This window comes from Amphiura filiformis, chromosome 16 (genome assembly GCF_039555335.1).
Source record: "Amphiura filiformis chromosome 16, Afil_fr2py, whole genome shotgun sequence".
NCBI lineage: Eukaryota > Metazoa > Echinodermata > Ophiuroidea > Amphilepidida > Amphiuridae > Amphiura > Amphiura filiformis.
This window is the reverse complement of record NC_092643.1, coordinates 8,206,934-8,216,177: the sequence shown is the minus strand read 5'-3', so window position 1 is coordinate 8,216,177 and position 9,244 is coordinate 8,206,934. Positions and strand designations below refer to the sequence as shown.

Below are 9,244 nucleotides of genomic sequence, written 5' to 3'. Positions count from 1 at the left end.
AAGAAATAATTTACAAATAGGTTTTTTTATTAACAATTAGTGATTTTTTTTATCGGGTTCGCCGTCGGGACTGTCAAGCTTTCGTCAGGAGTAGCCTGACTTCTTCAGGACAAGGTACCTAAGAATAAGACAGAGCTGTTCACTGAAGATCGCCCATCCCTTTCCAACAGAACAAGCAGACCTCGCCTATCTGCAAATGTAACTTCAGAGGGTTTGCAACATAATAGGTTGCCCGTACCCCTTTTTGTGATATTCGCCCTACCATATTGTAACTTTCACAGCTTCGAGGGCGCACTGCCATTTTAAGGTGTTTACGGTTCAATGCGTTAAAACAAGAAAAGTCTCAGGTCAACCTATGTTGAGTTTTTGATCATTTGGCATTTAAATCATCATATTAGTGGTATTTAACTGTGAGAGTTCTGAATATGAGAAAATTCCACCCGAAATTAGCCATTTTCCCATTGAAACCCGTGTAATACATAATTAGTGGTATTTAACCTATAACATTCGTCACATTTGTTAGTTTAATTACAGCTTCGGAGGTGCAGAGATAAATATCACATAGTTCACAATGGTATATATAGGAGTCACACATTATTAAACCGATTTTGAGCCATCATTTCCATAAAAAAAGAAAGAAAAAAGCGCAGTGACCACTATGGCCACACATCATTCCATAAACCATTTAACAACATTCAGGGATTTTGCTGCTTCAAGAGCGCACACCCTAGATATTCCACATATAACCTTCGCAACCAGGATCAGCTCCCCGAGTTTCGTACGGGTTTCAACGAGACAATTAGAAGTACGTTCCTTATTCAGGGGAATTTCAAGTTAACTCAATTTTTCACGAGAGCGTACTACACAGCAAAAAATAAAAGCTCAATATTGAGTAAAATATTACTCATCACGATAGTAAAAAGGGAGCTAGTCGAATTTTGATTAATTTTTACTCAGCTTCGGTTGATTAATTGTTTACTCAGCACATGTTGATTAAACTTTACTCAATATTGAGTAGCTCCCTTTTTTACTCAAAGATGAGAGTAAAACTTACTCTTTCACTTGGAGTAACATTTGCTCAACTTTTGTTGAGTAAAATTTACTCAATATTGAGTAGCTCCCTTTTTTACTCAAAGATGAGAGTAAATTTTACTCATTGACTATGGAGTAATATTTGCTCAACGTTTGTTGATTAAATTTTACCCAATATTGAGTAGCTCCCTTTTTTGCTCTGAAACAAGGAAACATTTACTCGTTTAACCTTGAGTAAAGGTTTACGCAAGTGTTGATTAAAACGATTACTCATTATTTGAGTAAAACTTAAGTGAAAAGATTGGCAAAATGATGAATAGTAAAGTGTTACTCAACAATTTGAGCAACATGAAACGTATTTTACTCAACAAATTTTAAGCAAAAAACACTTTCGAGTTGTATTGAGGCTCCATCTGCAGCTGGAACAAAGCAGTATTTTAAACTAAAAGAATGAAAAGAATACAAAATTAAATATAATATTCTGCATTTTCCTGGTTTTATTTTCAAAATAGGTATCAAATAAATCACAATATAGCATGTCTATTGTCTCATTACCCAATGTGAGCAAACATAGAATAGAAGCCGGTCACCTCTCCCAAAACTTTTGATGTGAAAAAGTCATTTGAAAATTAATGTTATAGATGCTGAGTGTTTTAAATGGGACAGAAATTAAGTCTTCACTTCATTATGTTTTAACACTCAAGAATTGTCTAATGTTACCAGGTTCTTTAGTAGCTGATATAGTGTCCAGGAACTGCCAAATAGCAGTGATCAGCCTGTACTGGATATGCTAAGTCATTGTATTTGAAGGATTTGGTATATCTTGTCCACAAGTTCTACAACTTTCATCACTGTTGCGCATTGAAAAAGCTTGCCTATCCATTTATATAAAAACACAGTTCTGGATTCAACTTGCTTCACAAGTATATAAATGGCAGCGTGCGTCCAGTAAAGTTGGCGAGGAACCAGTCCAAAGCTGTGCCTTCCTGAAACATGTAAAATAAAATAAAATGTAATAAAGGACATTAATTTCATGGATTGGGACTATTCAAGTGAAATAAAGCTGCCTTAAAATAGAAAATCCACCACCTTTTCATTGTATCAACCATAAATCAAAATTTGTTTGGTACTCGAAAGTGATGAAGCAGATGGAAGGTTTAAAACACAAATAACTAAATTTATGCATGTCTTATTTTTAAACTGTCTATAATTGGTCAGATGGTATATAACCAAAAATGAAAACTCTTGCTGAAATTCTTGAAATATTAAACAAATATGACATATTTACATGTAATTTACATTGTAATCACCCATTGCATTGGCATTTCTACTTTCATGCGATTTTGCAAATATTTAAAATATCTTTATAATTATTATATTATTATTCCTGTGATAGCGGGCAATGCTATTTTCAAGGGGACACAAACTTTAGGAGACAAGAATTTACAGAAATGGTAAACAAGGTAATTATAAGATTCGCGGTTGATTATTCAAAGTTCACGATAGCCAACACCTGTCGGTGAGGATAAGGGGTTATATAGGGGGTTTTCCCCTTGGCATTTGAGGTTTCATGAACTACACATTCAATGAACTACATGTATTCTGAAATGCACAAAGAAATTGGCAAGTTAAATGCAACATTATTGATAGAAATTTACCTGTTGACTGACGTTCGTGCATCTTTCTTCAATACCTTTCCTGGAAAGAGGTAGGGCAGCACAAAAATCCCAAAGTCACATCTGATCTGTAAGTAAAATATAGATCAATATTATAAATGCACTGAAAAAGAAAACTGCCTATGGAAAAAAATTTTCAAGTGATATTTTGCAATGGTTTCACTCTCCTACTACATATAACTGCAAAAAAAGTTATGTGGCACGAGTCAACATCAGGATCAGGGACGTAGCAAGAGCTTTGGGGCATATGGACAAGGAGTAGTGTGAGGCCTTCTAAACATCTCCTTTATCAGCCCTGATCCCTATCCACTTCATTTTCGCTTTTGCTCGGGGCCCATGGACTTTGTCCACCCTATCCGCTTGCTACATGTACGCCCCTGGTCCCCTACCGGGCCTGGTCCACACTATCAGCGTATGTACGTACTTCGAGGTGATTAGTTACGATCGCAAATACACAGCTAGCATGGTGAGCCGATGACAATTACTGATAAGCTTAACTAACTTAAAAACCTGTCTATATCCGGTTCAAATCATACAATAAGATTTCTAAATTGTGTAACAGGTATATGGACATAAAGTTATGAATAATAGTAATGAAATTAGTACCTTCAAACATTGGTGGTACTGCTGACAAACTCCATTCCACCAGCAGACACTGCACCCGCATCCCGGCTCCGCTTTTATACGCCATGATGACATGAATTTTAATACGTCGTCGAATTAAACTTACTCCGCGTGTTGAATTTACTACGCGATTTGAGTAAAATACAATGTGGCGATTAAAATATTTTACTTCTTTCCATTGACCATTTTTACTCTGGCAAAGAGTTGTGTCAAATATCGTCTTTTACTCGTTGATGAGTAAATAATTGGTCTATTTTTAATCAACATACTTTAGTCGGTAGCACTTTACTCCTTATTTTTTGCTGTGTAGGCACCGTCAGGGTTCCAACCCGCAACCTCTCGCACCATAGTGGAACGCCTTAACGACTGAGCTAACTTGACTGCTAAAAGAATTCAGGAAACTCATAAATGAACCCATAAATTTTGCTTTATATTATATGAAATTAATTCCAGTTCAGTGCACATCCCACGACACAAGTAACTACAAAACCAAATATAAATTTTACTATTGTTACACTACATATCATAAAATTATATTTACGGAAATTAAGTCCACTTCAGAGAACATCTTTAAAGACGCATATAGCTACAAATTGAAATATAAATTAATAAATAAAGATAAAAGCTTTTAGAGCTTGATTCCTTCTATGGTACAAAATATTCTAAACAGTGTAATGTGAGAATGACAATTAAACGCGCATCCGCATACAATGAAGATGTCAACTATCTGATATTATGGTAAACGTTATGATGAAAATTAAGTTCAAAAACAGTTTTACCTCATATTATCTGAAATTAAGTTCAGAGCACATCTTACGGCTCATCTCAAGTAGCTTGATATTTATTACAATGTTGCTATTGTTACCCTACAGATAAAGCTTTTAGAGCTTGGTTCCTTCTTTAGTGAAAAACGTGCTAAACATTGTAATGTGAGAATGACAATTAAACACACATCCGCATGAAATGAAGTTGTCAACTATGCCAGATATTATCATGATTTATAACTTAAATATTCATTTTTAAGCTTAAATGAAGAACCTTTATCAACATATGAATATTGTTATTTCATATTACAACAAACAATATTTCATCATAATATTCCTGAATCATTTGGTATACTCATATTATGATCAACTAAAAAAATGCAAGATATTCCATCACGCGATTAGGATTGATGCAATTTAGCCATAGCATATCTTAACGCATAAATGATTTGTGTATAGTTGCATAAAATGCTGCATATCACTTTGAGATCGGCGTTTCTTAAAATGTGGCGTTGCCATAGTTTGCTCATGGTGGGCAAGATTATGTACATGTAAATTTCCAGTAAGTAGGGTTTGCTTCCTCCACCTCTCTTTCTACATTTTTCTTTTCGCCTCTTTTTCTTCCTCTTCCTTCTATTTCCCTGTTTCTCCTTCGTTATCTTCTCTTTACTCTATTTTTTAAATACTATATTTTCCAAACTATTCTTTTTGTTTATAGAAGGGATGGACCCCCACCATGAGCTCAATAAGATCCACCCTTGCCTATAAAAGAGTCAAAGCCGGGTTGATCTATATTGAGCATGATGATTATTTTAGTCGGCTATATTGCCTTTTTGTGTTATGGATATAAAAAGAAAGTGGTCGTTTTGACTTCTGGATTTGACACCTTGTTTAAATCAATAATAATGTAAAAAATAGTGCACCAAATGGCTTTAATAGGTAATTGGGCCATCATTTTCAGAAAATTGCCAACTTTGAGCAATTCAGATTCTGTGGAGCAAGCATGAAGTCATGGCCGATTCATGACCATAATTATTTACCTCCCCCCCACCTAACTGGTCTAGATCCGCCCAGCACCCAGCACCCCACTCCTTACGCTTTGCTAACGATTACAAAGTCTGTCCAGAAACTTTTCCATATGCCGGCGTGCAATAACTTTTCCCTCCTAAAATAGTCCCTGCAGTGAGCATAAGTTCGACCCAATTTTACCGAGATACCTGCGTGCGTAGCGGACGAATATTTTCCTTAAAAAGGCTTTAAAAAAGTTGATACACATTGGGTTCATTTCGCATTTCTACATTATAAGCGGGTGGAGTCCATGATCCCGCCGTAGAGCCCCTGGTGGTGTCCTGGTGCAACACCCTGCATGGGTTGAGGGGCAGAGGCTCTTTGAAGCTGTTGAGCCTTATAATATGCCCGCATGAATAATTTGCCATTGAACATAATGGGGTCCAGTACCCCTGCCAATGTACAGATGTATTATTCTCGAAGGCTACCAGTACCAACGCAATGTCCTGAAGCCGCGGTATTTCCTAGCAGTTTGTTATAATAATAAGGGTCCTGTGGCCCATAATATTTGACATAATTATAAGGCTCATGTACCCATGTAAAGGTATGTTGCTTAAGTGTTATGGGTGATAGGGTAATGGGCCTAAGACTTTTGTAGCTGTAGAGCTATTAGAGAGTTGCTACTGTTCTACACACTGCACACCGACATCGCCCGGTTAATAATTACATTATACAGCAGTAACACTGAAATGAATACCCGGGATCGATACACGTGAATGTGCTATGCACGATTTGATATTCAGACGATAAATCTTTGGATACCGGGGTAGAAAATGATGAATATCTCCCGTAATTTATTTAGTCTAAAGAAGCCAGATTTTGTTCCGTGCACTTGAATGTGTTGAACGGATATGATAGTCGTTAGCTTGCGTCTTGAGAAAGAACCGTGCGTCTTGAACTCAAAAACTGACAAAAATTCTGATTTTATATGTGCCGAACTATAGCGCAGCGTAGGCTAGCTGCACTCACTCGTGGATACAGTCTAAAAGAAGATGACCATTGACCTCATCATGGCGTATACATGCTCACTCTCACACAGAGAGGTCAATTACCAGACTATTGTCAGTAGCCTTAGTCGGATGTCCCTCGGCTCATTATGCGTGTCAAAGTTCGGAACAAAATGGCCATTCAACCTACCATGGCGATTTCTCCAACGAAGATATCGGGGCGATGACACTGTGCACTGCACCTTTGAATACGGCTTTATACCTATATATATATATATATATAGGCTGGCTTGCATGAAACAATATTGTAAATAATGCTTTAATAAATCACCAAGTCTATATTAAATGTATATATATATATATATATATGAAGTTATTTTATTGAGAACCTTGTAGAAGAGGCCCCCCCTTAAAAGAAAAAGTGGGACCGTAGGTCCAAAAGGCAAGGGATGGGGCCTTGTCAACAACTGCTGACTTGGTGACAGCTTAAATCCGCCACTGCCTCTTATAATTCTCTTATAATAATAATAAAATGCATGTTAATGTAAATTACAGTCAATGTGTAAATGGCGGTACTGTGTATTAAGATATTTTGAATAAAGACTGTCAACAACAACCAACAACATCAAATGCATAAAAATAAACCGACATATGGTGTAAAAAGGGAGACCCAAACAGGTCAAACACCCCACCAGCTGGTATCCCTCAAACATGTAAAACACACATCCAAATCCAAAACATAAGTATATAAGAATAAGTTATAGATTTACAGTAAAGAAGATACATAGCTAAAAAAGATTTATAAAAAACTCAACCATGTCAACCTAGAAAGTCAAAAACTGTATTGCTTAAGTCCCTTAATGATAAACTAAAAAACTACGTTTGTTTGCAATAGTGTTTAAAAGCTGGATTTTAAAATGCAATGGATAATAATGAATTACAAGACTTCCAACCCATCCATACAGTAATGCTATGCCAAAACCGTGACGAAAAATTCTTTTACATCTTAAACTCAGTATAAGGGATGTATACTGTTTTGTTTTTTATCATACATTGAGGCTTGCCATTAAAACAACATGGTTTCCATACTGCCGGTTGGGGCTACCGTAATTCACCATGTTTATGTTCAACCATAAACGAAACATATCTCGAGCGCTACATTTTACTGGGTAATGAGAAAATTATGAGCTTTCTTCCAATACCAAAATCTCAGTTTTGATGAAGAAAAATTATATAATATCTTTCAATTTAATCCATCACTATGGAACATCTACTTCCCACATACCCACAGTTAATTAATAAGATTATTAAATATGATGAATGTGTTTAGAAATGTATTTAGAACGCTTTGATAAACAAACCTAATTTTTATTTTCAAATCTATTATTTTTTTTAAAAACAACACAAAGAACACGGAGACAGTAAGAATAAATGTATAACGCAATACCTTGTTTGAAGACGAACCCTGCCATGATGCACCAAGTGGACAACAGACTACACAGTGTCCCCATATTCCCCGTCATTTCCTTGATCCTTGATACAAAACTGCACCGTCTTAATATCTAATTATTTGTGCAAATAAAAAACATCATAATCATACTCAAGTCTCAAAACTCTAATGGTTATCTGCGACCGCCATTGTTCCGAATTGAATTAAACCATTTAATGAAACCCTGACATTGGCATTATTAAGCGATTGTAATTCTAATCGCGACAATACTACCGATCCGGTACAGAGCACACGAGTTAATTAGCAACGATACACTCACTAATGGTTTACTATGGCAACCAATCCAAGCATTTGAGCTATTCCAGTTAAAATTCGTACACTCCCTACGACCTATCTCCAACACAGGGGGTGTAGATTTCAAATAAAGCCACCCATTTAGGTAATTCCATTGGTCTTCCATATGGGGTGTCAGGATTTCCACTGCAATAACGAATTGTGGTCTTTATTAATAGCTTTAATTAAAACTTAACAAGTTCTACAAACAATGACATAATGGTATTGGCGCGAGAAGGCTATTAACAACTAATTATAGGTTAATATGCATATCACTTGTTGAGAGAGAACTTAGACTCAATAATGTACGCGCGAAGGTGGGAGTGCATTGGACGCATAACATTCAGCGCAAGTACATAATTAGAGGTTAATAACTGCGCATCGGTTATTTGGAGGGCATTGTGGAAAATCTAAACATTTTGCCAAAATCGATCAGGCTAAAACAGGACGACCAATAACAAAAGTGCGTATCACAATCTGTGCAAATATGGTAGCGAGCAATCCAAATACGGCAGCCAGCGCGCGCGCAATTTGTTCGACGCACAACAACACGCAAACGCCGGTCAATTGTGTGCGACATTGGAACAATTACGCATTTTGCGGTCAATTGTGAGATATTAATGACCTCGATTTGCGTTCGCGTTTTCACAAATAACTAAATGTAATTGGACCGCACGCATCGCGTTTATTAATGAGGTTATGAATATAGGTTACAAATGCGTACCACTTGATGAAAGAGGAATTGGTTTCAATAATGCACGCGCTCGCGCAGAGATAGTGATATGCTGATATGCCCAAAGCATGAGTACCACAGGGGGAGTGCATTGGACGGATCAACATTATCATCAATTTTGGTGATCTTGTATAGTCATGCAAGTTTCATTTATTCATATCTCACAAACAAACTTGTTTTATAAGGATGTAGATGAGATAAATGCTTATACCGCCCAGCCATAATATCGTATCCAGGTAATAAATAAACACCCATACCTAATTGGGTTCCATAAGATGACAGACATCGAGTTAAGACACGTTTCCAATCCTCCACATTGATTCTAGATTATGAACGAACAACGTCGTTCAACAACGAGTACTACTCGAAACTGCGCCCGAGTGCAAATTATACAATATTTATGCACTAAACGTATATCCTCATGTCAAATTCCCATCATGCATGCTTCGGTCATATTGCGCAATTTCCGCTTTTTGCATTCATTTTGTTCTTTTGAGGTTTATGAGGTTTTAGCCAACATTTCCTTGTGTTTATTTTAAAAAAAATGCATATGCATGTTTTTAAAAAAAATATTATGTACTGTGTGCTATATTTTTATAATGTTATTGGTTTTTTGC

General features: G+C 36.3%; 1 long non-coding RNA gene across 2 annotated transcripts; it reads right to left on the bottom strand.

The window, feature by feature from the left end:
• Positions 1-1,523: 1,523 nt before the first annotated feature.
• On the bottom strand, positions 1,524-3,515 carry LOC140136489 (uncharacterized). 2 transcript variants are annotated; one of them, XR_011856664.1, is made up of 3 exons: positions 3,315-3,515; positions 2,691-2,776; positions 1,524-2,018 (listed from the first exon to the last, which is right to left on the bottom strand). It is a non-coding gene; the product is annotated as an uncharacterized lncRNA (long non-coding RNA). The 2 variants fall into 2 exon arrangements; XR_011856663.1 differs by lacking the exon at positions 3,315-3,515 and having other exon boundaries at positions 2,691-3,084.
• Positions 3,516-9,244: the final 5,729 nt, after the last annotated feature.